Source organism: Panthera leo, chromosome E2 (genome assembly GCF_018350215.1).
Source record: "Panthera leo isolate Ple1 chromosome E2, P.leo_Ple1_pat1.1, whole genome shotgun sequence".
In the NCBI taxonomy this organism is placed as follows: domain Eukaryota; kingdom Metazoa; phylum Chordata; class Mammalia; order Carnivora; family Felidae; genus Panthera; species Panthera leo.
The window spans coordinates 1,546,673-1,554,258 of NC_056693.1; positions in this window are offsets into that span (position 1 = coordinate 1,546,673).

Genomic DNA, 7,586 nt, shown 5'->3' on the forward strand with positions numbered 1-7,586 from the left:
CCCCAAAGTGATTAGCTTGGTTATAAAATGTTTAAAAGTATTGTAAAATCTTTACCTCAGACTATATATAAGTATTAACTCAAAATGGGCCTAGACCATAACGTAATTATGAAAACCATAAAATGTCTAGAAGAAAACATAACTCAAAGTTTTGCAACCTTGCATTGGACAAGCTCCTAAAATTAGAGAGTTTGACACAAAAAGGACACATCAAACAAACAAAAAACAATGAATTATTGATTACATTAAGGTTAAAAACATCTGTTCATCAAAAGACACCACTAAAACAAAGAGATAAGCCAACAATTGAGAGAAACTAGTTGCAAAACACACATCTGATAAAAGAGTAGCATCCAGAATATTAAATTCTGACAAACCATGTTAGAAAAAAATTAAAAAAAAATTTTTAACGTTTACTTACTTTTGAGAGAGAGCGACAGAGCACAAGCAGGGGAGGGGCAGAGACAGAGAGAGAGACACAAAATCTGAAGCAGCCTCCAGGCTCTGAGCTGTCAGCACAGAGCCCAACGTGGGGCTTGAACCCATGAACCGTGAGATCGTGACCTGAGCCGAAGTCGGACATGTAACTGACTGAGCCATCCAGGTGCCCTGGAAAAAATTTTATTTAAAAAAAAAATTTTTTTTTTTACATTTATTTATTTTTGAGAGAGAGAGAGTGCCTGAGCAGGGGAGGGGCAGAGAGAGAGGGAGACATAGAATCAGAAGCAGGCTTCACACTCCGAGCTGTCAGCACAGAGCCTGATGTGGGGCTTGAACCCATGAACCGTGAGACCATGACCTGAGCCAAAGTCGGATGATTAACCGACTGAGCCACCCAGGCGCCCCTGGAAGAAATTTTCTAATGGGCAAAGAAAGGATTTGATCAAGCAACCAAAGATCTATGAATGACCATTGAACAGGTGCTCAGTATCATGAGTCATTCTGGCAATGCCATCTAAAACTATACTACAGTAATGAAGCACCTGCTAGAATTGCTAAAATTAAAAAGACCGGCAATACCAAGTGCTGCTGAGGATGCAGAACAGCTAGCATTCCCATACACTGTTGGCGAGAACGCCAACTGGGACGGCCATTTCAGAACGACTGGCAGTTCCCTACACAGGCAGCTGTACATGTGCTACAGGACACTGCACTCCTCCAGTTATGCAAGTGAAAATGTCTCCTTCCAAACATCTATTGAAATATTCAGGGAAGTTTTGTTCACAATAGTCCAAAACATGGAAATGTTTTCCATAAACTGGAAATGGATGAAGAAATTATAGCACATACAGAAAACAAGAGACTACTCGGTTTTATGTAAAAGAAATAGAAACAACATGGCTGAATCTTAAAATACCTGAAAAAAAAAAAAAAAAAAAAGACCACATATTAAGTGATTCCATTCATTTGGTATTCTAAAAAAAACCAGATCAGTGGCTCCTAAGGCTGGGGTTTTGGAGAGGGATTAGACTACATGAAGGAACACTTGGGAGTAATGCAAGTATTTCACATCTTGATGGTGATGGTCACAAAACTATATATATTTTTCAAAATTAATCAAGATATATTCTTTAAAAAAATTTTTAATGTTTATTGATTTTTTGAGAGAGACACACAGAGAGCAAGTGGAGGAGGGGCAGAGAGATAAAGAGGAAGACACAGAATCCGAAGCAGGCTCCAGGCTCCGAGCTGTCAGCACAGAGCCTGGCGTGGGGCTCCAGCTCACAAACTGTGAGATCATGACCTGAGCCAAAACCAAGAGACGGATGCTTAACCAACTGAGCCACCCAGGCGCCCCAAGATATATTCTTAAAAGTGAGATGATTAAATGCAAATTATACTTCAATACATTTTTTAAATTAATAAGGGATATTTAAAGTTTAAGATAACGTGATTCAGTTCAGATACTTCCCTAGACTTGTCCAAAAGAACAAGGAAGGAATGTAAAGAAAGTATGCAAGAAAGCAGTAAAAATTTTGTTCTATGGTAGGTGAAAATTTTGGGAGAAAGACTTAGAAAAGAGAATGGCAAAAAAAAAAGAAAAAAAGAAAATGGCATATCATTTTATTTTATTTTAATGTTTATTTATTTTTGAGACAGAGAGAGACAGAGCATGAACGGGGGAGGGGCAGAGAGAGAGGGAGACACAGAATCGGAAGCAGGCTCCAGGCTCCGAGCCATCAGCCCAGAGCCCGACGCGGGGCTCGAACTCACGGACCGCGAGATCGTGACCTGAGCTGAAGTCGGACGCTTAACCGACTGAGCCACCCAGGCGCCCCTGGCATATCATTTTATAGGCTGAACATATTAACATCACAAGGGGAAAGCTGCAGAGAGCCATGGTGTGGGGCAGGTAGCACAGAACCCATGGGGAAATGCACACTGGGGTTGCCGTGATGTAGGAAGAATAACACAAAATTTCACCTGAGGTTCCTTTCATCAGTGAGAAGCAGTGGAGTGGAGGTCCGGAAATGGTGATAACAAAGCCAGAAAATAGTGTTCATCTGAATAGCTGAATTCTTCAGATATTTTAGCTTACTTTACGAACATCTAGGATTTCGCCCGTGTAGAGAAGAGCTGCTTGAAGAAAATGGGTCAGAAAAGATGATGATAAGGGCAGGTATTTGGTGGAGAAAGCAAGTATGTTCAAGCAGTAAGTATAAAAATCGGAACCCCGAGAGAAGGCTAAAATGATGCTGAAAAACATGAACACACTTGGAAGTGAGGAGTAGGCAGAGGTTTGTGGGGTGGGGGACATGGGGATCCAGGCTTTTCCAGAATTCCCCCACAGCCGGAAGCAGCTCAAAACGTGGGGCTTACAGTGACCCTGGGTCTAGGGTCTGGCATGGCTGCTGCCACAGAATGGGGCAAGCAGGGGGCTTTTGGGGGAGTGTGGAGTAGTAGCTACACGTGAGAGTGGGAAAACGAAAACCGGGGGGGGGGGGGACAGCAAATGTGGAAACAGAACTTGTTCCTTTAGATGTTTTATGGCAGAAAACCGGGAGAGGATTACTGGGGCCTGGGGGTATACCTGAGACATGAGCTTGGAATGCACAGGAGTGAGGGCAGGCAGGGAGCCGGACAAGGGGGAAGGCCCTACGATTTCCATTAGTGAGGGGGCTGACGTCACGGGCAAGTGTGGCTCCTTCCTGCTGGGGACCCTCTGGTAAGACTTGTGGGAAAGTGGGTTATACAGGGAACGGAGGAACCAACAGTGTTGGCTACAGAAACTCCCTTGCAAGACCTCAGTCCATCTGTGTCTACACTGGGATCGCATCTTCAGTGTGATGGCCAGCTGGCGTTGGCAGATCAAGTAATCAATACACCTTTATAACGGTATCTGCAGAGGCCCTTTTGGCAGAGAAGTTAATACCATACCCAGAAATAACTATCAATCCCAGGAAGGACGAATCACTTCCCCACAGTAAGAAACAGACCTGATGTAAGCAATCTGCCACCAAGTGGCAGTTTGGTCTCCTAGAGAACGTATCGTATCATGATCTTAGCGTCGGTCTTTGTAACTGGCACGTCAGAGGTTCAGTTAGTGAAGTGGCTATTTCAGTTGTGGGGAGGCGGACGCCATGCTGCAGGGCTCACCTAAAAGCTCCATTTCCGCCACCCCAAGGTGCAAAGACTGGGAAGGCTGAGGGCTGAGCCTGGCTAACCTTGACTACTCTGCAATGGGTGCCTGCAGGCGCTGATGGGGAACACACGTATCCCTTCACTGCACCCCCTCTAGTAACTGCGTGCTCCTGTTCCGTACAAACGTATCACTTGTCTGCTACTCTTGATTCTTCAGTGCTGCTCAACAACCAGACAAGCCATCTGCCACAAAAGTACACATATTGCCTTACTTCAGGCCACCTGTCCTAATGCAAAAGTGATACCCAGTTGTCCTGGTCCGAGATCTGGCCACAGAGAGGACTTCTCCACACCAGTAGCCTTCGGGGCCACTCTAAGTGAGATGTGATGTATCACCAGTTCCTTTGCAGCCGACCTCCCACTCGCCCCCAAAGAGGAAGGAGATCCATCTGTAACCAAGGCCTGGGTTTTTCCTAATCAACTAGCCAACCAAAGGGGCAAGAGTCTAGTTCCACTTTTGATGTTTGGTTGTTGCCCACTTTTGATCCCCACTGTCCCCTTCTGCACCCCCGCCCCCCCCCCCCATTTGGGGAACCTGATAAAAAAGCCCATAGGCTCCTTCCCTTTGTGCAGGGGGGAGAGCTAAATGTGCACCCTCACCTAGTACCAAAGCCCAAGGAGGTGATCCGAGGTGGGGTTCTGCTTCCACATCCAGGATATTGTCATGCAAACCCAGGGGAGGAGCTAATCTTCCAACTGCATCCGGAAGCAATGAGAGTGGCTGGCACTTCATTCCCTGCCCCCTCCCCAAAGACGGGTCGACAAATTACTCAAGCCCAACAGACATAAAACGACTGGATAAAACAAATTTAAAAACAACAGAGCCTCAGGGACCTGTGGGGATAATGAAAAAAAGTAACATTCATATTGCTGACGTCCCAGAAAGGAAGCAGAAAGAGGGTGGAGCTAAACATAATACTGGAATAAATAAAGGTTGAAAATCCCCCCAAATCGGCAAAAGGCAATTTCAAAAACCTAAAGAAACCCCAAACAGGATGAACAAAAAATTTCTACACCAGGGCACAAAATAATTAAATTTCTCAAAACTAAAGACAGAACAACATTTTAAAAGCAGCTAGAGGGAAATGACATATTATCTGTAGGGGAACAGAATGGCAGATTTCTCACCTGAAACCACAGGAGGTCTGAAGGTAGTGAAGTAACATTTTTCAAGTACTAAGAATTGCCAACCATGAACCCTATATGATATCAAAATTTCCGTCAAGGATGAGGAAATAAAGCCATTCTCAGATGAAAGAAAACAAAGAACGTGTGTCACCAGGAGACCTACCCTGAAAGAATGGCTACAGGAAATTCTCCAAACAGAAAGGAAATGAAACTTTAACGAAAGGGTAAGAAACAGGTAAACTGTTTAAAAGCCCTTCTCATGAGCTTTTAAAAATGTTTGACAGGTGCCCCTGGGTGGCTGTCAGTTGAGCACTGGACTTGGGTTCAGGTCATGATCTCGTGGTTTTGGAGTTCAAGCCCTGTGTGAGGCTTTGTGCTGACAGCTCAGAGCCTGGAGCCCGCTTCAGATTCTGTCTGTCTGTCTCTCTCCCCCCCGCCTCCACTTGTGTGCGCGTATGCGTTCTCTCTCTCACAGAAATAATAAATGAATTAACTGAAAAACTAAAATTAAAATATTAAAAAAATAAAAATGTTTGACAACTGAAACAAAAATTGTAACATCATTCAATATGGTCCTCAACACGGGAAGAGTAAACACCCAAGACAACTAAAAGAATAGTGAGCGTAAAGGGACCTAATAGAACTAAGGTTTCTACATTGCACTTAACTGGTAAATGTTGTTGAGAGGAGACTGTGATAAATTGCACATGTACATTTTAATACCTAGAGCAACGACTTAAAAATAAAAAGGAAAAAAGAAATATACCCCTAAACCACTATATGTGAATCAAAGTTGAATTCTAAAATATGTCCAGGGACCTAGAAGAAGGCAAGGAACACTTTGCCCACCCCCACAAAAACCAAAACAGCAAAACAGGAACAAGAAACGGGAAAAATTAAAAATCGAAGAAGAAAAATGACATTTAGTCCCAACATGTCAGTAACGACTTCAAGTATAAATGGTCTAACATGCCAATTAAAAGACACACTGTCAAAGTGGTAGGGGAAAAAATGCAGGATCCCTCATATGCTACCCACAAAAAATTTACCTCAAATGTAACAATATAGGTACGTTAAAATAAAAGAGATGCACAAATATAAACCATATAAATAGTAATAAAAGTCCAGCAGTGGCTATGTTAATACCAGATAAAGTATACTTCACAGCCATGAAAATTAACAGGGACAAAGAGGGATATTAGTTACATAATGATACAAGGGTCAACATACCAAAAAAGATAGAGCCATCATAAATGTATATGCACCAAACAAGAAAACATTCCAACACACAAAGCAAAAGGTAACAGAACAGAAAGAAAGAGACAATTCCACAATTATAGTTGAGGATTTCAATGCTCCTTGTTCAGTGACTGATAGAAACACTAGGCACAAAATCAGCAAGGATATGGAAAATCTGAGTAACACCAATAACCAGCAGAATCTCACATTTATAGAACACTCCACCCAACAACAGCAGAATATATCTATATCTGTATCTATATCTATAGCTATCTATAGATATAGATCTATCTTTTTCAAGCACCCATGGAACATTTAACAAGAATGTTGTTTATGGCTCATCTGTTTGTGGGTCATAAAGTACACGTCAACAGATGTAAATGTTCTGAAATCACTCAGACCACATATGAAACTAGAAATAACAGAAAAATAGTAAAATATTCCAAACACTTGGGTATTAACGAGCACCCTTCTAAATAATCCATGGGTCACAGAGGAAGTCTCCAATAGAATCAAGAATTATTTAAACTGAATGAAAGTGAATTCAAAACATATGAAAATTTCTGGGCTGGAACTCCAACAGTGATGCGGGAAATTCACAGAACCAAAGGCTTCTTACATTAAAAAAGAAAAAACAAACCCTACCATCTCAAAAAACTACATAGAGCTAAATAAAACCAGAAAAAGTAGAATAATAAACACCAGAGAAGAAACTGAGAATAGAAATAGAAAAAAATCAGTGATATAAAAAGCTAGTTTTTTGAAATAGTCAATAAAATTGATAAAATCTAAGAAGTAGAAAGAACAAGTATCCATTTCTAATATCAGGAATAAAACAGGAGATATAATCATAGGTCTTCCTATCATGAAAATAATAATAAAGGAATACTTCAAACAATTCCACAATTTAGTTAGAAGACTTAGATGAAGTGGAACAACTCCTCCAGAGTTCTATCAAAACCCACCTGATATAAAATAACAACTCTCAATAGTCCTCTACCAATTAAGTTGAATGAATGTGTTATTAAAAGTATCCCAAAGATGGGGCACCTGGGTGGCTCAGTCGGTTGAGCATCCCACATCGACTCGGGTCATACTCTCACAGCTTGTGGGTTCGAGCCCCGTGTCGGGCTCTGTGCTGACAGCTCGGAGCCTGGAGCCCTGCTTCGGATTCTGTGTCTCCCTCTCTCTTTGCCCCTCCCCTGCTCGTGCTCTGTCTCTGTCTCTCTCTCTCTCTCTCAAAAATAAATAAACATTAAAAAAAAATTCTTTAAAAAAAAAAAGTATCCCAAAGAGAAATCTCCAGGCCCAAATGATTTCACTGGACAATTCTACCAGATATTTAAGTAAGAAATAACACCAATTTTATGAAATCTCATCCAGGAAAGAAAAGAAAGAAAAGAAAAAGAAAAGAAGAGGAGGAACACTTCCTAGTTCATTTTGGGAGGCACGTAATCTGCAGACACCGATAGTAGTACAAAAAAATTATACACCAATATGCTTATGATTTTAGACACAAAATTCCCCAATAGAAGATTAGCAAACAATGCTGCTACACTATATTTATATTCCATGAC